Source organism: Rhopalosiphum padi, chromosome 3, assembly GCF_020882245.1.
Source record: "Rhopalosiphum padi isolate XX-2018 chromosome 3, ASM2088224v1, whole genome shotgun sequence".
Lineage (NCBI taxonomy): Eukaryota > Metazoa > Arthropoda > Insecta > Hemiptera > Aphididae > Rhopalosiphum > Rhopalosiphum padi.
The window spans coordinates 8,348,615-8,372,569 of NC_083599.1; the positions used below are offsets into that span (position 1 = coordinate 8,348,615).

The 23,955-nt window shown below is 30.2% G+C and overlaps 1 long non-coding RNA gene across 3 annotated transcripts in view; it reads right to left on the bottom strand.

Moving 5' to 3' along the window:
* The window catches only part of LOC132924594 (uncharacterized), a 231,217-nt gene that overhangs the window by 79,048 nt on the left and 128,214 nt on the right, over positions 1-23,955 (bottom strand). Inside the window, exon 1 of one of the 3 annotated variants that reach the window (XR_009661350.1) lies at positions 16,483-16,606. The exons of the other annotated variants lie outside the window; for them this stretch is intronic. This is a non-coding gene — a long non-coding RNA (uncharacterized LOC132924594). Of the gene's footprint in view, positions 1-16,482; positions 16,607-23,955 lie in introns of those variants that run through there. 3 annotated transcript variants of the gene reach the window in all.

Below are 23,955 nucleotides of genomic sequence, written 5' to 3' on the forward strand. Positions count from 1 at the left end.
AACCGTTATTAAGGATTTTTAAACGTCATACTTAGGTCGAACGATTTTTGAAAACCCAAAATTTTGTAATAACGAGTTTTTGGAAAAAAGAAAAACTGATTGTGATTTAGAATTACATTTAGAACATTTTAACGTCTGTGATAAATTTTCGTTGGACCACCAGGTGACCGAGAAAACGCGAATGAAAATTGAAAATTTCGAAAAATGAAAATTCTCGTTTACGAAGTGTTTTACGGGAAAACCGTGAGAGATCGGACGAAAGTCGTGAGACATAAAATTGATCCCCATAACCAGCTTCATGAGTTGTATGCTTTTGATTTTTCGAAAAACCGTTATTAAGGATTTTTAAACGTCATACTTAGGTCGAACGATTTTTGAAAACCCAAAATTTTGTAATAACGAGTTTTTGGAAAAAAGAAAAACTGATTGTGATTTAGAATTACATTTAGAACATTTTAACGTCTGTGATAAATTGTCGTTGGACCTCAGGTGACCGATAAAACGCGAATGAAAATTGAAAATTTCGAAAAATGAAAATTCTCGTTTACGAAGTGTTTTACGGGAAAACCGTGAGAGATAGGACGAAAGTCGTGATACATAAAATTGATCCCCATAACCAGCTTCATTAGTTGTATGCTTTTGATTTTTCGAAAAACCGTTATTAAGGATTTTTAAACGTTATACTTAGGTCGAACGATTTTTGAAAACCCAAAATTTGAAATAACGAGTTTTTGGAAAAAAGAAAAACTGATTGTGATTTAGAATTACATTTAGAACATTTTAACGTCTGTGATAAATTGTCGTTGGACCACCAGGTGACCGAGAAAACGCGAATGAAAATTGAAAATTTCGAAAAATGAAAATTCTCGTTTACGAAGTGTTTTACGGGAAAACCGTGAGAGATCGGACGAAAGTCGTGAGACATAAAATTGATCCCCATAACCAGCTTCATGAGTTGTATGCTTTTGAATTTTCGAAAAACCGTTATTAAGGATTTTTAAACGTCATACTTAGGTCGAACGATTTTTGAAAACCCAAAATTTTGTAATAACGAGTTTTTGGAAAAAAGAAAAACTGATTGTGATTTAGAATTACATTTAGAACATTTTAACGTCTGTGATAAATTGTCGTTGGACCACCAGGTGACCGAGAAAACGCGAATGAAAATTGAAAATTTCGAAAAATGAAAATTCTCGTTTACGAAGTGTTTTACGGGAAAACCGTGAGAGATAGGACGAAAGTCGTGAGACATAAAATTGATCCCCATAACCAGCTTCATAAGTTGTATGCTTTTGATTTTTCGAAAAACCGTTATTAAGGATTTTTAAACGTCATACTTAGGTCGAACGATTTTTGAAAACCCAAAATTTTGTAATAACGAGTTTTTGGAAAAAAGAAAAACTGATTGTGATTTAGAATTACATTTAGAACATTTTAACGTCCGTGATAAATTGTCGTTGGACCACCAGGTGACCGAGAAAACGCGAATGAAAATTGAAAATTTCGAAAAATGAAAATTCTCGTTTACGAAGTGTTTTACGGGAAAACCGTGAGAGATCGGACGAAAGTCGTGAGACATAAAATTGATCCCCATAACCAGCTTCATAAGTTGTATGCTTTTGATTTTTCGAAAAACCGTTATTAAGGATTTTTAAACGTCATACTTAGGTCGAACGGTTTTTGAAAACCCAAAATTTTGTAATAACGAGTTTTTGGAAAAAATAAAAACTGATTGTGATTTAGAATTACATTTAGAACATTTTAACGTCTGTGATAAATTGTCGTTGGACCACCAGGTGACCGAGAAAACGCGAATGAAAATTGAAAATTTCGAAAAATGAAAATTCTCGTTAACGAAGTGTTTTACGGGAAAACCGTGAGAGATAGGACGAAAGTCGTAAGACATAAAATTGATCCCCATAACCAGCTTCATAAGTTGTATGCTTTTGATTTTTCGAAAAACCGTTATTAAGGATTTTTAAACGTCATACTTAGGTCGAACGATTTTTGAAAACCCAAAATTTTGTAATAAAAAGTTTTTGGAAAAAAGAAAAACTGATTGTGATTTAGAATTACATTTAGAACATTTTAACAACTGTGATAAATTGTCGTTGGACTACCAGGTGACCGAGAAAACGCGAATGAAAATTTATAATTTCGAAAAATGAAAATTCTCGTTTACGAAGTGTTTTACGGGAAAACCGTGAGAGATCGGACGAAAGTCGTGAGACATAAAATTGATCCCCATAACCAGCTTCATGAGTTGTATGCTTTTGATTTTTCGAAAAACCGTTATTAAGGATTTTTAAACGTCATACTTAGGTCGAACGATTTTTGAAAACCCAAAATTTTGTAATAACGAGTTTTTGGAAAAAAGAAAAACTGATTGTGATTTAGAATTACATTTAGAACATTTTAACGACTGTGATAAATTGTCGTTGGAACACCAGGTGACCGAGAAAACGCGAATGAAAATTGAAAATTTCAAAAAATGAAAATTCTCGTTTACGAAGTGTTTTATGGGAAAACCGTGAGAGATCGGACGAAAGTCCTGAGACATAAAATTGATCCCCATAACCAGCTTCATAAGTTGTATGCTTTTGATTTTTCGAAAAACCGTTATTAAGGATTTTTAAACGTCATACTTAGGTCGAACGATTTTTGAAAACCCAAAATTTTGTAATAACGAGTTTTTGGAAAAAAGAAAAACTGATTGTGATTTAGAATTACATTTAGAACATTTTAACGGCTGTGATAAATTGTCGTTGGACCACCAGGTGACCGAGAAAACGCGAATGAAAATTGAAAATTTCGAAAATTGAAAATTCTCGTTTACGAAGTGTTTTACGGGAAAACCGTGAGAGATCGGACGAAAGTCGTGAGACATAAAATTGATCCCCATAACCAGCTTCATAGGTTGTATGCTTTTGATTTTTCGAAAAACCGTTATTAAGGATTTTTAAACGTCATACTTAGGTCTAACGATTTTTGAAAACCCAAAATTTTGTAATAACGAGTTTTTGGAAAAAAGAAAAACTGATTGTGATTTAGAATTACATTTAGAACATTTTAACGTCTGTGATAAATTGTCGTTGGACCACCAGGTGACCGAGAAAACGCGAATGAAAATTGAAAATTTCGAAAAATGAAAATTCTCGTTTACGAAGTGTTTTACGGGAAAACCGTGAGAGATCGGACGAAAGTCGTGAGACATAAAATTGATCCCCATAACCAGCTTCATGAGTTGTATGCTTTTGATTTTTCGAAAAACCGTTATTAAGGATTTTTAAACGTCATACTTAGGTCGAACGATTTTTGAAAACCCAAAATTTTGTAATAACGAGTTTTTGGAAAAAAGAAAAACTGATTGTGATTTAGAATTACATTTAGAACATTTTTACGGCTGTGATAAATTGTCGTTGGACCACCAGGTGACCGAGAAAACGCGAATGAAAATTGAAAATTTCGAAAAATGAAAATTCTCGTTTACGAAGTGTTTTACGGGAAAACCGTGAGAGATCGGACGAAAGTCGTGAGACATAAAATTGATCCCCATAACCAGCTTCATGAGTTGTATGCTTTTGATTTTTCGAAAAACCGTTATTAAGGATTTTTAAACGTCATACTTAGGTCGAACGATTTTTGAAAACCCAAAATTTTGTAATAACGAGTTTTTGGAAAAAAGAAAAACTGTTTGTGATTTAGAATTACATTTAGAACATTTTAACGTCTGTGATAAATTGTCGTTGGACCACCAGGTGACCGAGAAAACGCGAATGAAAATTGAAAATTTCGAAAAATGAAAATTCTCGTTTACGAAGTGTTTTACGGGAAAACCGTGAGAGATAGGACGAAAGTCGTGAGACATAAAATTGATCCCCATAACCAGCTTCATGAGTTGTATGCTTTTGATTTTTCGAAAAACCGTTATTAAGGATTTTTAAACGTCATACTTAGGTCGAACGATTTTTGAAAACCCAAAATTTGAAATAACGAGTTTTTGGAAAAAAGAAAAACTGATTGTGATTTAGAATTACATTTAGAACATTTTAACGTCTGTGATAAATTGTCGTTGGACCACCAGGTGACCGAGAAAACGCGAATGAAAATTGAAAATTTCGAAAAATGAAAATTCTCGATTACGAAGTGTTTTACGGGAAAACCGTGAGAGATCGGACGAAAGTCGTGAGACATAAAATTGATCCCCATAACCAGCTTCATGAGTTGTATGCTTTTGATTTTTCGAAAAACCGTTATTAAGGATTTTTAAACGTCATACTTAGGTCGAACGATTTTTGAAAACCCAAAATTTTGTAATAACGAGTTTTTGGAAAAAAGAAAAACTGATTGTGATTTAGAATTACATTTAGAACATTTTAACGTCTGTGATAAATTGTCGTTGGACCACCAGGTGACCGATAAAACGCGAATGAAAATTGAAAATTTCGAAAAATGAAAATTCTCGTTTACGAAGTGTTTTACGGGAAAACCGTGAGAGATCGGACGAAAGTCCTGAGACATAAAATTGATCCCCATAACCGGCTTCATAAGTTGTATGCTTTTGATTTTTCGAAAAACCGTTATTAAGGATTTTTAAACGTCATACTTAGGTCGAACGATTTTTGAAAACCCAAAATTTTGTAATAACGAGTTTTTGGAAAAAAGAAAAACTGATTGTGATTTAGAATTACATTTAGAACATTTTAACGGCTGTGATAAATTGTCGTTGGACCACCAGGTGACCGAAAAAACGCGAATGAAAATTGATAATTTCGAAAAATGAAAATTCTCGTTTACGAAGTGTTTTACGGGAAAACCGTGAGAGATAGGACGAAAGTCATGAGACATAAAATTGATCCCCATAACCAGCTTCATAAGTTGTATGCTTTTGATTTTTCGAAAAACTGTTATTAAGGATTTTTAAACGTCATACTTAGGTCGAACGATTTTTGAAAACCCAAAATTTGAAATAACGAGTTTTTGGAAAAAAGAAAAACTGATTGTGATTTAGAATTACATTTAGAACATTTTAACGTCTGTGATAAATTGTCGTTGGACCACCAGGTGACCGAGAAAACGCGAATGAAAATTGAAAATTTCGAAAAATGAAAATTCTCGTTTACGAAGTGTTTTACGGGAAAACCGTGAGAGATCGGACAAAAGTCGTGAGACATAAAATTGATCCCCATAACCAGCTTCATGAGTTGTATGCTTTTGATTTTTCGAAAAACCGTTATTAAGGATTTTTAAACGTCATACTTAGGTCGAACGATTTTTGAAAACCCAAAATTTTGTAATAACGAGTTTTTGGAAAAAAGAAAAACTGATTGTGATTTAGAATTACATTTAGAACATTTTAACGTCTGTGATAAATTGTCGTTGGACCTCAGGTGACCGATAAAACGCGAATGAAAATTGAAAATTTCGAAAAATGAAAATTCTCGTTTACGAAGTGTTTTACGGGAAAACCGTGAGAGATCGGACGAAAGTCCTGAGACATAAAATTGATCCCCATAACCAGCTTCATAAGTTGTATGCTTTTGATTTTTCGAAAAACCGTTATTAAGGATTTTTAAACGTCATACTTAGGTCGAACGATTTTTGAAAACCCAAAATTTTGTAATAACGAGTTTTTGGAAAAAAGAAAAACTGATTGTGATTTAGAATTACATTTAGAACATTTTAACGTCTGTGATAAATTTTCGTTGGACCACCAGGTGACCGAGAAAACGCGAATGAAAATTGAAAATTTCGAAAAATGAAAATTCTCGTTTACGAAGTGTTTTACGGGAAAACCGTGAGAGATCGGACGAAAGTCGTGAGACATAAAATTGATCCCCATAACCAGCTTCATGAGTTGTATGCTTTTGATTTTTCGAAAAACTGTTATTAAGGATTTTTAAACGTCATACTTAGGTCGAACGATTTTTGAAAACCCAAAATTTGAAATAACGAGTTTTTGGAAAAAAGAAAAACTGATTGTGATTTAGAATTACATTTAGAACATTTTAACGTCTGTGATAAATTGTCGTTGGACCTCAGGTGACCGATAAAACGCGAATGAAAATTGAAAATTTCGAAAAATGAAAATTCTCGTTTACGAAGTGTTTTACGGGAAAACCGTGAGAGATCGGACGAAAGTCCTGAGACATAAAATTGATCCCCATAACCAGCTTCATAAGTTGTATGCTTTTGATTTTTCGAAAAACCGTTATTAAGGATTTTTAAACGTCATACTTAGGTCGAACGATTTTTGAAAACCCAAAATTTTGTAATAACGAGTTTTTGGAAAAAAGAAAAACTGATTGTGATTTAGAATTACATTTAGAACATTTTAACGTCTGTGATAAATTTTCGTTGGACCACCAGGTGACCGACAAAACGCGAATGAAAATTGAAAATTTCGAAAAATGAAAATTCTCGTTTACGAAGTGTTTTACGGGAAAACCGTGAGAGATCGGACGAAAGTCGTGAGACATAAAATTGATCCCCATAACCAGCTTCATGAGTTGTATGCTTTTGATTTTTCGAAAAACCGTTATTAAGGATTTTTAAACGTCATACTTAGGTCGAACGATTTTTGAAAACCCAAAATTTTGTAATAACGAGTTTTTGGAAAAAAGAAAAACTGATTGTGATTTAGAATTACATTTAGAACATTTTAACGTCTGTGATAAATTGTCGTTGGACCTCAGGTGACCGATAAAACGCGAATGAAAATTGAAAATTTCGAAAAATGAAAATTCTCGTTTACGAAGTGTTTTACGGGAAAACCGTGAGAGATAGGACGAAAGTCGTGATACATAAAATTGATCCCCATAACCAGCTTCATTAGTTGTATGCTTTTGATTTTTCGAAAAACCGTTATTAAGGATTTTTAAACGTCATACTTAGGTCGAACGATTTTTGAAAACCCAAAATTTGAAATAACGAGTTTTTGGAAAAAAGAAAAACTGATTGTGATTTAGAATTACATTTAGAACATTTTAACGTCTGTGATAAATTGTCGTTGGACCACCAGGTGACCGAGAAAACGCGAATGAAAATTGAAAATTTCGAAAAATGAAAATTCTCGTTTACGAAGTGTTTTACGGGAAAACCGTGAGAGATCGGACGAAAGTCGTGAGACATAAAATTGATCCCCATAACCAGCTTCATGAGTTGTATGCTTTTGAATTTTCGAAAAACCGTTATTAAGGATTTTTAAACGTCATACTTAGGTCGAACTATTTTTGAAAACCCAAAATTTTGTAATAACGAGTTTTTGGAAAAATGAAAAACTGATTGTGATTTAGAATTACATTTAGAACATTTTAACGTCCGTGATAAATTGTCGTTGGACCACCAGGTGACCGAGAAAACGCGAATGAAAATTGAAAATTTCGAAAAATGAAAATTCTCGTTTACGAAGTGTTTTACGGGAAAACCGTGAGAGATCGGACGAAAGTCGTGAGACATAAAATTGATCCCCATAACCAGCTTCATAAGTTGTATGCTTTTGATTTTTCGAAAAACCGTTATTAAGGATTTTTAAACGTCATACTTAGGTCGAACGATTTTTGAAAACCCAAAATTTTGTAATAACGAGTTTTTGGAAAAAAGAAAAACTGATTGTGATTTAGAATTACATTTAGAACATTTTAACGTCCGTGATAAATTGTCGTTGGACCACCAGGTGACCGAGAAAACGCGAATGAAAATTGAAAATTTCGAAAAATGAAAATTCTCGTTTACGAAGTGTTTTACGGGAAAACCGTGAGAGATCGGACGAAAGTCGTGAGACATAAAATTGATCCCCATAACCAGCTTCATAAGTTGTATGCTTTTGATTTTTCGAAAAACCGTTATTAAGGATTTTTAAACGTCATACTTAGGTCGAACGATTTTTGAAAACCCAAAATTTTGTAATAACGAGTTTTTGGAAAAAAGAAAAACTGATTGTGATTTAGAATTACATTTAGAACATTTTAACGGCTGTGATAAATTGTCGTTGGACCACCAGGTGACCGAGAAAACGCGAATGAAAATTGAAAATTTCGAAAAATGAAAATTCTCGTTTACGAAGTGTTTTACGGGAAAACCGTGAGAGATCGGACGAAAGTCGTGAGACATAAAATTGATCCCCATAACCAGCTTCATGAGTTGTATGCTTTTGATTTTTCGAAAAACCGTTATTAAGGATTTTTAAACGTCATACTTAGGTCGAACGATTTTTGAAAACCCAAAATTTTGTAATAACGAGTTTTTGGAAAAAAGAAAAACTGATTGTGATTTAGAATTACATTTAGAACATTTTAACGTCTGTGATAAATTGTCGTTGGACCACCAGGTGACCTAGAAAACGCGAATGAAAATTGAAAATTTCGAAAAATGAAAATTCTCGTTTACGAAGTGTTTTACGGGAAAACCGTGAGAGATAGGACGAAAGTCGTGAGACATAAAATTGATCCCCATAACCAGCTTCATAAGTTGTATGCTTTTGATTTTTCGAAAAACCGTTATTAAAGATTTTTAAACGTCATACTTAGGTCGAACGATTTTTGAAAACCCAAAATTTTGTAATAACGAGTTTTTGGAAAAAAGAAAAACTGATTGTGATTTAGAATTACATTTAGAACATTTTAACGTCCGTGATAAATTGTCGTTGGACCACCAGGTGACCGAGAAAACGCGAATGAAAATTGAAAATTTCGAAAAATGAAAATTCTCGTTTACGAAGTGTTTTACGGGAAAACCGTAAGAGATCGGACGAAAGTCGTGAGACATAAAATTTATCCCCATAACCCGCTTCATAAGTTGTATGCTTTTGATTTTTCGAAAAACCGTTATTAAGGATTTTTAAACGTCATACTTAGGTCGAACGATTTTTGAAAACCCAAAATTTGAAATAACGAGTTTTTGGAAAAAAGAAAAACTGATTGTGATTTAGAATTACATTTAGAACATTTTAACGTCTGTGATAAATTGTCGTTGGACCACCAGGTGACCGAGAAAACGCGAATGAAAATTGAAAATTTCGAAAAATGAAAATTCTCGTTTACGAAGTGTTTTACGGGAAAACCGTGAGAGATCGGACGAAAGTCGTGAGACATAAAATTGATCCCCATAACCAGCTTCATGAGTTGTATGCTTTTGATTTTTCGAAAAACCGTTATTAAGGATTTTTAAACGTCATACTTAGGTCGAACGATTTTTGAAAACCCAAAATTTTGTAATAACGAGTTTTTGGAAAAAAGAAAAACTGATTGTGATTTAGAATTACATTTAGAACATTTTAACGTCTGTGATAAATTGTCGTTGGACCTCAGGTGACCGATAAAACGCGAATGAAAATTGAAAATTTCGAAAAATGAAAATTCTCGTTTACGAAGTGTTTTACGGGAAAACCGTGAGAGATCGGACGAAAGTCCTGAGACATAAAATTGATCCCCATAACCAGCTTCATAAGTTGTATGCTTTTGATTTTTCGAAAAACCGTTATTAAGGATTTTTAAACGTCATACTTAGGTCGAACGATTTTTGAAAACCCAAAATTTTGTAATAACGAGTTTTTGGAAAAAAGAAAAACTGATTGTGATTTAGAATTACATTTAGAACATTTTAACGTCTGTGATAAATTTTCGTTGGACCACCAGGTGACCGAGAAAACGCGAATGAAAATTGAAAATTTCGAAAAATGAAAATTCTCGTTTACGAAGTGTTTTACGGGAAAACCGTGAGAGATCGGACGAAAGTCGTGAGACATAAAATTGATCCCCATAACCAGCTTCATGAGTTGTATGCTTTTGATTTTTCGAAAAACTGTTATTAAGGATTTTTAAACGTCATACTTAGGTCGAACGATTTTTGAAAACCCAAAATTTGAAATAACGAGTTTTTGGAAAAAAGAAAAACTGATTGTGATTTAGAATTACATTTAGAACATTTTAACGTCTGTGATAAATTGTCGTTGGACCACCAGGTGACCGAGAAAACGCGAATGAAAATTGAAAATTTCGAAAAATGAAAATTCTCGTTTACGAAGTGTTTTACGGGAAAACCGTGAGAGATCGGACAAAAGTCGTGAGACATAAAATTGATCCCCATAACCAGCTTCATGAGTTGTATGCTTTTGATTTTTCGAAAAACCGTTATTAAGGATTTTTAAACGTCATACTTAGGTCGAACGATTTTTGAAAACCCAAAATTTTGTAATAACGAGTTTTTGGAAAAAAGAAAAACTGATTGTGATTTAGAATTACATTTAGAACATTTTAACGTCTGTGATAAATTGTCGTTGGACCTCAGGTGACCGATAAAACGCGAATGAAAATTGAAAATTTCGAAAAATGAAAATTCTCGTTTACGAAGTGTTTTACGGGAAAACCGTGAGAGATCGGACGAAAGTCCTGAGACATAAAATTGATCCCCATAACCAGCTTCATAAGTTGTATGCTTTTGATTTTTCGAAAAACCGTTATTAAGGATTTTTAAACGTCATACTTAGGTCGAACGATTTTTGAAAACCCAAAATTTTGTAATAACGAGTTTTTGGAAAAAAGAAAAACTGATTGTGATTTAGAATTACATTTAGAACATTTTAACGTCTGTGATAAATTTTCGTTGGACCACCAGGTGACCGAGAAAACGCGAATGAAAATTGAAAATTTCGAAAAATGAAAATTCTCGTTTACGAAGTGTTTTACGGGAAAACCGTGAGAGATCGGACGAAAGTCGTGAGACATAAAATTGATCCCCATAACCAGCTTCATGAGTTGTATGCTTTTGATTTTTCGAAAAACCGTTATTAAGGATTTTTAAACGTCATACTTAGGTCGAACGATTTTTGAAAACCCAAAATTTTGTAATAACGAGTTTTTGGAAAAAAGAAAAACTGATTGTGATTTAGAATTACATTTAGAACATTTTAACGTCTGTGATAAATTGTCGTTGGACCACCAGGTGACCGAGAAAACGCGAATGAAAATTGAAAATTTCGAAAAATGAAAATTCTCGTTTACGAAGTGTTTTACGGGAAAACCGTGAGAGATCGGACGAAAGTCGTGAGACATAAAATTGATCCCCATAACCAGCTTCATAAGTTGTATGCTTTTGATTTTTCGAAAAACCGTTATTAAGGATTTTTAAACGTCATACTTAGGTCGAACGATTTTTGAAAACCCAAAATTTTGTAATAACGAGTTTTTGGAAAAAAGAAAAACTGATTGTGATTTAGAATTACATTTAGAACATTTTAACGTCTGTGATAAATTTTCGTTGGACCACCAGGTGACCGAGAAAACGCGAATGAAAATTGAAAATTTCGAAAAATGAAAATTCTCGTTTACGAAGTGTTTTACGGGAAAACCGTGAGAGATCGGACGAAAGTCGTGAGACATAAAATTGATCCCCATAACCAGCTTCATGAGTTGTATGCTTTTGATTTTTCGAAAAACCGTTATTAAGGATTTTTAAACGTCATACTTAGGTCGAACGATTTTTGAAAACCCAAAATTTTGTAATAACGAGTTTTTGGAAAAAAGAAAAACTGATTGTGATTTAGAATTACATTTAGAACATTTTAACGTCTGTGATAAATTGTCGTTGGACCTCAGGTGACCGATAAAACGCGAATGAAAATTGAAAATTTCGAAAAATGAAAATTCTCGTTTACGAAGTGTTTTACGGGAAAACCGTGAGAGATAGGACGAAAGTCGTGATACATAAAATTGATCCCCATAACCAGCTTCATTAGTTGTATGCTTTTGATTTTTCGAAAAACCGTTATTAAGGATTTTTAAACGTCATACTTAGGTCGAACGATTTTTGAAAACCCAAAATTTGAAATAACGAGTTTTTGGAAAAAAGAAAAACTGATTGTGATTTAGAATTACATTTAGAACATTTTAACGTCTGTGATAAATTGTCGTTGGACCACCAGGTGACCGAGAAAACGCGAATGAAAATTGAAAATTTCGAAAAATGAAAATTCTCGTTTACGAAGTGTTTTACGGGAAAACCGTGAGAGATCGGACGAAAGTCGTGAGACATAAAATTGATCCCCATAACCAGCTTCATGAGTTGTATGCTTTTGAATTTTCGAAAAACCGTTATTAAGGATTTTTAAACGTCATACTTAGGTCGAACTATTTTTGAAAACCCAAAATTTTGTAATAACGAGTTTTTGGAAAAATGAAAAACTGATTGTGATTTAGAATTACATTTAGAACATTTTAACGTCCGTGATAAATTGTCGTTGGACCACCAGGTGACCGAGAAAACGCGAATGAAAATTGAAAATTTCGAAAAATGAAAATTCTCGTTTACGAAGTGTTTTACGGGAAAACCGTGAGAGATCGGACGAAAGTCGTGAGACATAAAATTGATCCCCATAACCAGCTTCATAAGTTGTATGCTTTTGATTTTTCGAAAAACCGTTATTAAGGATTTTTAAACGTCATACTTAGGTCGAACGATTTTTGAAAACCCAAAATTTTGTAATAACGAGTTTTTGGAAAAAAGAAAAACTGATTGTGATTTAGAATTACATTTAGAACATTTTAACGTCCGTGATAAATTGTCGTTGGACCACCAGGTGACCGAGAAAACGCGAATGAAAATTGAAAATTTCGAAAAATGAAAATTCTCGTTTACGAAGTGTTTTACGGGAAAACCGTGAGAGATCGGACGAAAGTCGTGAGACATAAAATTGATCCCCATAACCAGCTTCATGAGTTGTATGCTTTTGAATTTTCGAAAAACCGTTATTAAGGATTTTTAAACGTCATACTTAGGTCGAACTATTTTTGAAAACCCAAAATTTTGTAATAACGAGTTTTTGGAAAAATGAAAAACTGATTGTGATTTAGAATTACATTTAGAACATTTTAACGTCCGTGATAAATTGTCGTTTGACCACCAGGTGACCGAGAAAACGCGAATGAAAATTGAAAATTTCGAAAAATGAAAATTCTCGTTTACGAAGTGTTTTACGGGAAAACCGTGAGAGATCGGACGAAAGTCGTGAGACATAAAATTGATCCCCATAACCAGCTTCATAAGTTGTATGCTTTTGATTTTTCGAAAAACCGTTATTAAGGATTTTTAAACGTCATACTTAGGTCGAACGATTTTTGAAAACCCAAAATTTTGTAATAACGAGTTTTTGGAAAAAAGAAAAACTGATTGTGATTTAGAATTACATTTAGAACATTTTAACGTCCGTGATAAATTGTCGTTGGACCACCAGGTGACCGAGAAAACGCGAATGAAAATTGAAAATTTCGAAAAATGAAAATTCTCGTTTACGAAGTGTTTTACGGGAAAACCGTGAGAGATCGGACGAAAGTCGTGAGACATAAAATTGATCCCCATAACCAGCTTCATAAGTTGTATGCTTTTGATTTTTCGAAAAACCGTTATTAAGGATTTTTAAACGTCATACTTAGGTCGAACGATTTTTGAAAACCCAAAATTTTGTAATAACGAGTTTTTGGAAAAAAGAAAAACTGATTGTGATTTAGAATTACATTTAGAACATTTTAACGGCTGTGATAAATTGTCGTTGGACCACCAGGTGACCGAGAAAACGCGAATGAAAATTGAAAATTTCGAAAAATGAAAATTCTCGTTTACGAAGTGTTTTACGGGAAAACCGTGAGAGATCGGACGAAAGTCGTGAGACATAAAATTGATCCCCATAACCAGCTTCATGAGTTGTATGCTTTTGATTTTTCGAAAAACCGTTATTAAGGATTTTTAAACGTCATACTTAGGTCGAACGATTTTTGAAAACCCAAAATTTTGTAATAACGAGTTTTTGGAAAAAAGAAAAACTGATTGTGATTTAGAATTACATTTAGAACATTTTAACGTCTGTGATAAATTGTCGTTGGACCACCAGGTGACCTAGAAAACGCGAATGAAAATTGAAAATTTCGAAAAATGAAAATTCTCGTTTACGAAGTGTTTTACGGGAAAACCGTGAGAGATAGGACGAAAGTCGTGAGACATAAAATTGATCCCCATAACCAGCTTCATAAGTTGTATGCTTTTGATTTTTCGAAAAACCGTTATTAAAGATTTTTAAACGTCATACTTAGGTCGAACGATTTTTGAAAACCCAAAATTTTGTAATAACGAGTTTTTGGAAAAAAGAAAAACTGATTGTGATTTAGAATTACATTTAGAACATTTTAACGTCCGTGATAAATTGTCGTTGGACCACCAGGTGACCGAGAAAACGCGAATGAAAATTGAAAATTTCGAAAAATGAAAATTCTCGTTTACGAAGTGTTTTACGGGAAAACCGTGAGAGATCGGACGAAAGTCGTGAGACATAAAATTTATCCCCATAACCCGCTTCATAAGTTGTATGCTTTTGATTTTTCGAAAAACCGTTATTAAGGATTTTTAAACGTCATACTTAGGTCGAACGATTTTTGAATTAAGAATCAGCTTACATAATATCTATAGAAGTTAATAATGGTAAATTAGAATAATTTTCTTAATCTAATGGTCTGACTTTCATGACACTAACTTCAGAATTCACTGTTATATAAGCAGTTAAAAATATGAATATAAAATACGAGTCAAAATAATCATATAAAAACATGTTTTATAGTGTTTATGAAGTATCAGCTTATATGATATATATGGAAATTGGTAATGGTAAATAAGAATCATATACTTAATCTAATGGTCTGGATTTCATGACACTAACTTTTTGTTACACTACTATTAATTGACTATCAATTATATTCAATATTCATTACTCGTACTATGCATAAAACTATTATTATTATCAGGATCGTCCAGTCCATTTTCAACGTAGGATGTTGAAACTTTCCCATGTGGTAGAAATGGTAATTCATGTATCAATATGTCCTGAGTATATCTGGTGTACAGCCATCTAAAAAAAAATAGTAAGTTAAATCTGTATAATGGTTGGAGGACAAAACGTCACTACTAGATACCATAAGGAGAACGACAATTTTTATATAACAACTAGTACGTGGACAACACTGAGTAATTCAGAAGTGGAAACTATCAAAACATAAACTAACAGACAAACTTCATTTTTATACAAAATACATGAAAGGAATTTACAATTGAAACTTAAATACAAAAACGAATGTAGAACTGCAAAACATAGATAACAGATGATAATAAATAATAATTATGATAAGCCATAAAAGATTGTACAGATGTACCAGAATGTTTTGTAGAAGGAATTCAAATGTATTATGAGTGTAACTAAAGAATACATTTGTACAACAACTGAAAATCGCTCCTTTTCAATACGAAAAAATGTTAAGTTGTATTATTCGTCAAAATTAACTTATAAAATCATATTTTATAGTTTTTATGAAGTAAAAATATCAGGTAAAATGAAAAAAATGAAAGTTAAAAATTATAAATTAGAATCATTTTCTTGATCTAGTAGTAAAGGATCAAGACAGTTACTTGTGTTAACTTCGGGCATAAAATATGAACAATTCGTTTATAATATCAAAAATCTTAATTAATAAATAACGAGTAGACTCAAAATCTAAGTAAAAACAACGACCCGTTACGATACACAGCAGTACGGTGAACGCCACACAACTATCTAGTTTCTTTCTGAGGCGATTCGGCCGACGGATGTCGTCCCTACTACGGCGACGCTCACGCCCTCTGTTGGTGTATACATTTAATATTTGTCTGTTTATAAGCAGATTAAAATAGGAATTCATAATATTTCTCAAACTTATCATATAAAAACATGTTTTTTAGTATTTATGAAGAATCAGCTAACATAATATCTATAGACGTTAATAATAGTAAAAAAGAATCATTTACTTAATATAATGGTCTGGATTTCATGACACTAACTTAAGAATTGAGTGTTTTATAAGCAGATAATAATATGAATTTTTAATATTCGTAAAGATTATCATATAAAAATGCATGTTTTATAGTGTTATTAAAGTATCAGCTTAAATGAAATGTATGCAAATTAATAATAGTAAATTAGAATCATTTTCTTAATATAGTGGTCCTGGTTACAAGAGATTAACATGAGAATTGTGTGTTTTATAAACAGTTAAAAAAATGAATTTTTAATAACCGTCAAAATTATCATATAAAATCATGTATTATAGTGTTTATGAAGAATCAGCTTACATAATATCTATAGAAGTTAATAATAGTAAATTAGAATCATTTACTTAATCTAATGGTCTGGATTTCATGACACTAACTTAAGAATTGAGTGTTTTATAAGCAGATAATAATATGAATTTTTAATATTCGTAAAGATTATCATATAAAAATGCATGTTTTATAGTGTTTATGAAGCATCAGCTCAAATGAAATGTATACAAGTTAATAATGGTAACTCTTATGAATGAAAATTACAAGTCAAAGGTGTTAACTAATATTTTATTCAGATTATTAACGAATCTCAATTGTTTCACTGTCATTAATTTACTATCAATTATATTCAATAACCCTTACACGCACATTACATAAACCCAATATTATTAGCAGTATCTTCTAGTCCATTTTCAGCATAGGATGTTGATACTTTCTTAAGTGGTAGAAATGTGAATTCATGTTTCTGCATGCCTTGATTGATTTGACATACGTCAATCTGAAAAAATGTAGTAAGTTAATAATGTATAATTGTTAAAGAATAACTTGAGAATTTAGTATTTTATAAGCAGTTAAAAATATGAATATAAAATACGAGTCAAAATAATCATATTAAAACATGTCTTTTAGTGTTTATGAAGCATCAGCTTAAATGAAATGTATGCAAATTAATAATAGTAAATTAGAATCATTTTCTTAATATAGTGGTCCTGGTTACAAGAGATTAACATGAGAATTGTGTGTTTTATAAACAGTTAAAAAAATGAATTTTTAATAACCGTCAAAATTATCATATAAAATCATGTATTATAGTGTTTATGAAGAATCAGCTTACATAATATCTATAGAAGTTAATAATAGTAAATTAGAATCATTTACTTAATCTAATGGTCTGGATTTCATGACACTAACTTAAGAATTGAGTGTTTTATAAGCAGATAATAATATGAATTTTTAATATTCGTAAAGATTATCATATAAAAATGCATGTTTTATAGTGTTTATGAAGCATCAGCTCAAATGAAATGTATACAAGTTAATAATGGTTACTCTTATGAATGAAAATTACAAGTCAAAGGTGTTAACTAAAATTTTATTCAGATTATTAACGAATCTCAATTGTTTCACTGCCATTAATTTACTATCAATTATATTCAATAACCCTTACACGCACATTACATAAACCCAATATTATTAGCAGTATCTTCTAGTCCATTTTCAGCATAGGATGTTGATACTTTCTTAAGTGGTAGAAATGTGAATTCATGTTTCTGCATGCCTTGAGTGATTTGACATACGTCAATCTGAAAAAATGTAGTAAGTTAATAATGTATAATTGTTAAAGAATAACTTGAGAATTTAGTATTTTATAAGCAGTTAAAAATATGAATATAAAATAAGAGTCAAAATAATCATATTAAAACATGTCTTATAGTGTTTATGAAGCATCAGCTTAAATGAAATGTATGCAAATTAATAATTTTAAATTAGAATCATTTTCTTAATATAGTGGTCCAGGTTTCAAGAGATTAACTTGAGAATTGTTTGTTTTATAAACAGTTAAAAAAATGAATTTTTAATATTGTCAAAATTATCATACAAAATCATGTTTTATAGCGTTATTGAAGTATCAGCTTAAATGAAATGTATGCTAGTTAATAATGGTAAATTAGAATAATTTTCTTAATCTAATGGTCTGACTTTCATGACACTAACTTCAGAATTCACTGTTATATAAGCAGTTAAAAATATGAATATAAAATACGAGTCAAAATAATCATATAAAAACATGTTTTATAGTGTTTATGAAGTATCAGCTTATATGATATATATGGAAATTGGTAATGGTAAATAAGAATCATATACTTAATCTAATGGTCTGGATTTCATGACACTAACTTTTTGTTACACTACTATTAATTGACTATCAATTATATTCAATATTCATTACTCGTACTATGCATAAAACTATTATTATTATCAGGATCGTCCAGTCCATTTTCAACGTAGGATGTTGAAACTTTCCCATGTGGTAGAAATGGTAATTCATGTATCAATATGTCCTGAGTATATCTGGTGTACAGCCATCTAAAAAAAAATAGTAAGTTAAATCTGTATAATGGTTGGAGGACAAAACGTCACTACTAGATACCATAAGGAGAACGACAATTTTTATATAACAACTAGTACGTGGACAACACTGAGTAATTCAGAAGTGGAAACTATCAAAACATAAACTAACAGACAAACTTCATTTTTATACAAAATACATGAAAGGAATTTACAATTGAAACTTAAATACAAAAACGAATGTAGAACTGCAAAACATAGATAACAGATGATAATAAATAATAATTATGATAAGCCATAAAAGATTGTACAGATGTACCAGAATGTTTTGTAGAAGGAATTCAAATGTATTATGAGTGTAACTAAAGAATACATTTGTACAACAACTGAAAATCGCTCCTTTTCAATACGAAAAAATGTTAAGTTGTATTATTCGTCAAAATTAACTTATAAAATCATATTTTATAGTTTTTATGAAGTAAAAATATCAGGTAAAATGAAAAAAATGAAAGTTAAAAATTATAAATTAGAATCATTTTCTTGATCTAGTAGTAAAGGATCAAGACAGTTACTTGTGTTAACTTCGGGCATAAAATATGAACAATTCGTTTATAATATCAAAAATCTTAATTAATAAATAACGAGTAGACTCAAAATCTAAGTAAAAACAACGACCCGTTACGATACACAGCAGTACGGTGAACGCCACACAACTATCTAGTTTCTTTCTGAGGCGATTCGGCCGACGGATGTCGTCCCTACTATGGCGACGCTCACGCCCTCTGTTGGTGTATACATTTAATATTTGTCTGTTTATAAGCAGATTAAAATAGGAATTCATAATATTTCTCAAACTTATCATATAAAAACATGTTTTTTAGTATTTATGAAGAATCAGCTAACATAATATCTATAGACGTTAATAATAGTAAAAAAGAATCATTTACTTAATATAATGGTCTGGATTTCATGACACTAACTTAAGAATTGAGTGTTTTATAAGCAGATAATAATATGAATTTTTAATATTCGTAAAGATTATCATATAAAAATGCATGTTTTATAGTGTTATTAAAGTATCAGCTTAAATGAAATGTATGCAAATTAATAATAGTAAATTAGAATCATTTTCTTAATATAGTGGTCCTGGTTACAAGAGATTAACATGAGAATTGTGTGTTTTATAAACAGTTAAAAAAATGAATTTTTAATAACCGTCAAAATTATCATATAAAATCATGTATTATAGTGTTTATGAAGAATCAGCTTACATAATATCTATAGAAGTTAATAATAGTAAATTAGAATCATTTACTTAATCTAATGGTCTGGATTTCATGACACTAACTTAAGAATTGAGTGTTTTATAAGCAGATAATAATATGAATTTTTAATATTCGTAAAGATTATCATATAAAAATGCATGTTTTATAGTGTTTATGAAGCATCAGCTCAAATGAAATGTATACAAGTTAATAATGGTAACTCTTATGAATGAAAATTACAAGTCAAAGGTGTTAACTAATATTTTATTCAGATTATTAACGAATCTCAATTGTTTCACTGTCATTAATTTACTATCAATTATATTCAATAACCCTTACACGCACATTACATAAACCCAATATTATTAGCAGTATCTTCTAGTCCATTTTCAGCATAGGATGTTGATACTTTCTTAAGTGGTAGAAATGTGAATTCATGTTTCTGCATGCCTTGATTGATTTGACATACGTCAATCTGAAAAAATGTAGTAAGTTAATAATGTATAATTGTTAAAGAATAACTTGAGAATTTAGTATTTTATAAGCAGTTAAAAATATGAATATAAAATACGAGTCAAAATAATCATATTAAAACATGTCTTTTAGTGTTTATGAAGCATCAGCTTAAATGAAATGTATGCAAATTAATAATAGTAAATTAGAATCATTTTCTTAATATAGTGGTCCTGGTTACAAGAGATTAACATGAGAATTGTGTGTTTTATAAACAGTTAAAAAAATGAATTTTTAATAACCGTCAAAATTATCATATAAAATCATGTATTATAGTGTTTATGAAGAATCAGCTTACATAATATCTATAGAAGTTAATAATAGTAAATTAGAATCATTTACTTAATCTAATGGTCTGGATTTCATGACACTAACTTAAGAATTGAGTGTTTTATAAGCAGATAATAATATGAATTTTTAATATTCGTAAAGATTATCATATAAAAATGCATGTTTTATAGTGTTTATGAAGCATCAGCTCAAATGAAATGTATACAAGTTAATAATGGTTACTCTTATGAATGAAAATTACAAGTCAAAGGTGTTAACTAAAATTTTATTCAGATTATTAACGAATCTCAATTGTTTCACTGCCATTAATTTACTATCAATTATATTCAATAACCCTTACACGCACATTACATAAACCCAATATTATTAGCAGTATCTTCTAGTCCATTTTCAGCATAGGATGTTGATACTTTCTTAAGTGGTAGAAATGTGAATTCATGTTTCTGCATGCCTTGAGTGATTTGACATACGTCAATCTGAAAAAATGTAGTAAGTTAATAATGTATAATTGTTAAAGAATAACTTGAGAATTTAGTATTTTATAAGCAGTTAAAAATATGAATATAAAATAAGAGTCAAAATAATCATATTAAAACATGTCTTATAGTGTTTATGAAGCATCAGCTTAAATGAAATGTATGCAAATTAATAATTTTAAATTAGAATCATTTTCTTAATATAGTGGTCCAGGTTTCAAGAGATTAACTTGAGAATTGTTTGTTTTATAAACAGTTAAAAAAATGAATTTTTAATATTCGTCAAAATTATCATACAAAATCATGTTTTATAGCGTTATTGAAGTATCAGCTTAAATGAAATGTATGCTAGTTAATAATGGTAAATTAGAATAATTTTCTTAATCTAATGGTCTGACTTTCATGACACTAACTTCAGAATTCACTGTTATATAAGCAGTTAAAAATATGAATATAAAATACGAGTCAAAATAATCATATAAAAACATGTTTTATAGTGTTTATGAAGTATCAGCTTATATGATATATATGGAAATTGGTAATGGTAAATAAGAATCATATACTTAATCTAATGGTCTGGATTTCATGACACTAACTTTTTGTTACACTACTATTAATTGACTATCAATTATATTCAATATTCATTACTCGTACTATGCATAAAACTATTATTATTATCAGGATCGTCCAGTCCATTTTCAACGTAGGATGTTGAAACTTTCCCATGTGGTAGAAATGGTAATTCATGTATCAATATGTCCTGAGTATATCTGGTGTACAGCCATCTAAAAAAAAATAGTAAGTTAAATCTGTATAATGGTTGGAGGACAAAACGTCACTACTAGATACCATAAGGAGAACGACAATTTTTATATAACAACTAGTACGTGGACAACACTGAGTAATTCAGAAGTGGAAACTATCAAAACATAAACTAACAGACAAACTTCATTTTTATACAAAATACATGAAAGGAATTTACAATTGAAACTTAAATACAAAAACGAATGTAGAACTGCAAAACATAGATAACAGATGATAATAAATAATAATTATGATAAGCCATAAAAGATTGTACAGATGTACCAGAATGTTTTTGTAGAAGGAATTCAAATGTATTATGAGTGTAACTAAAGAATACATTTGTACAACAACTGAAAATCGCTCCTTTTCAATACGAAAAAATGTTAAGTTGTATTATTCGTCAAAATTAACTTATAAAATCATATTTTATAGTTTTTATGAAGTAAAAATATCAGGTAAAATGAAAAAAATGAAAGTTAAAAATTATAAATTAGAATCATTTTCTTGATCTAGTAGTAAAGGATCAAGACAGTTACTTGTGTTAACTTCGGGCATAAAATATGAACAATTCGTTTATAATATCAAAAATCTTAATTAATAAATAACGAGTAGACTCAAAATCTAAGTAAAAACAACGACCCGTTACGATACACAGCAGTACGGTGAACGCCACACAACTATCTAGTTTCTTTCTGAGGCGATTCGGCCGACGGATGTCGTCCCTACTACGGCGACGCTCACGCCCTCTGTTGGTGTATACATTTAATATTTGTCTGTTTATAAGCAGATTAAAATAGGAATTCATAATATTTCTCAAACTTATCATATAAAAACATGTTTTTTAGTATTTATGAAGAATCAGCTAACATAATATCTATAGACGTTAATAATAGTAAAAAAGAATCATTTACTTAATATAATGGTCTGGATTTCATGACACTAACTTAAGAATTGAGTGTTTTATAAGCAGATAATAATATGAATTTTTAATATTCGTAAAGATTATCATATAAAAATGCATGTTTTATAGTGTTATTAAAGTATCAGCTTAAATGAAATGTATGCAAATTAATAATAGTAAATTAGAATCATTTTCTTAATATAGTGGTCCTGGTTACAAGAGATTAACATGAGAATTGTGTGTTTTATAAACAGTTAAAAAAATGAATTTTTAATAACCGTCAAAATTATCATATAAAATCATGTATTATAGTGTTTATGAAGAATCAGCTTACATAATATCTATAGAAGTTAATAATAGTAAATTAGAATCATTTACTTAATCTAATGGTCTGGATTTCATGACACTAACTTAAGAATTGAGTGTTTTATAAGCAGATAATAATATGAATTTTTAATATTCGTAAAGATTATCATATAAAAATGCATGTTTTATAGTGTTTATGAAGCATCAGCTCAAATGAAATGTATACAAGTTAATAATGGTAACTCTTATGAATGAAAATTACAAGTCAAAGGTGTTAACTAATATTTTATTCAGATTATTAACGAATCTCAATTGTTTCACTGTCATTAATTTACTATCAATTATATTCAATAACCCTTACACGCACATTACATAAACCCAATATTATTAGCAGTATCTTCTAGTCCATTTTCAGCATAGGATGTTGATACTTTCTTAAGTGGTAGAAATGTGAATTCATGTTTCTGCATGCCTTGATTGATTTGACATACGTCAATCTGAAAAAATGTAGTAAGTTAATAATGTATAATTGTTAAAGAATAACTTGAGAATTTAGTATTTTATAAGCAGTTAAAAATATGAATATAAAATACGAGTCAAAATAATCATATTAAAACATGTCTTTTAGTGTTTATGAAGCATCAGCTTAAATGAAATGTATGCAAATTAATAATAGTAAATTAGAATCATTTTCTTAATATAGTGGTCCTGGTTACAAGAGATTAACATGAGAATTGTGTGTTTTATAAACAGTTAAAAAAATGAATTTTTAATAACCGTCAAAATTATCATATAAAATCATGTATTATAGTGTTTATGAAGAATCAGCTTACATAATATCTATAGAAGTTAATAATAGTAAATTAGAATCATTTACTTAATCTAATGGTCTGGATTTCATGACACTAACTTAAGAATTGAGTGTTTTATAAGCAGATAATAATATGAATTTTTAATATTCGTAAAGATTATCATATAAAAATGCATGTTTTATAGTGTTTATGAAGCATCAGCTCAAATGAAATGTATACAAGTTAATAATGGTTACTCTTATGAATGAAAATTACAAGTCAAAGGTGTTAACTAAAATTTTATTCAGATTATTAACGAATCTCAATTGTTTCACTGCCATTAATTTACTATCAATTATATTCAATAACCCTTACACGCACATTACATAAACCCAATATTATTAGCAGTATCTTCTAGTCCATTT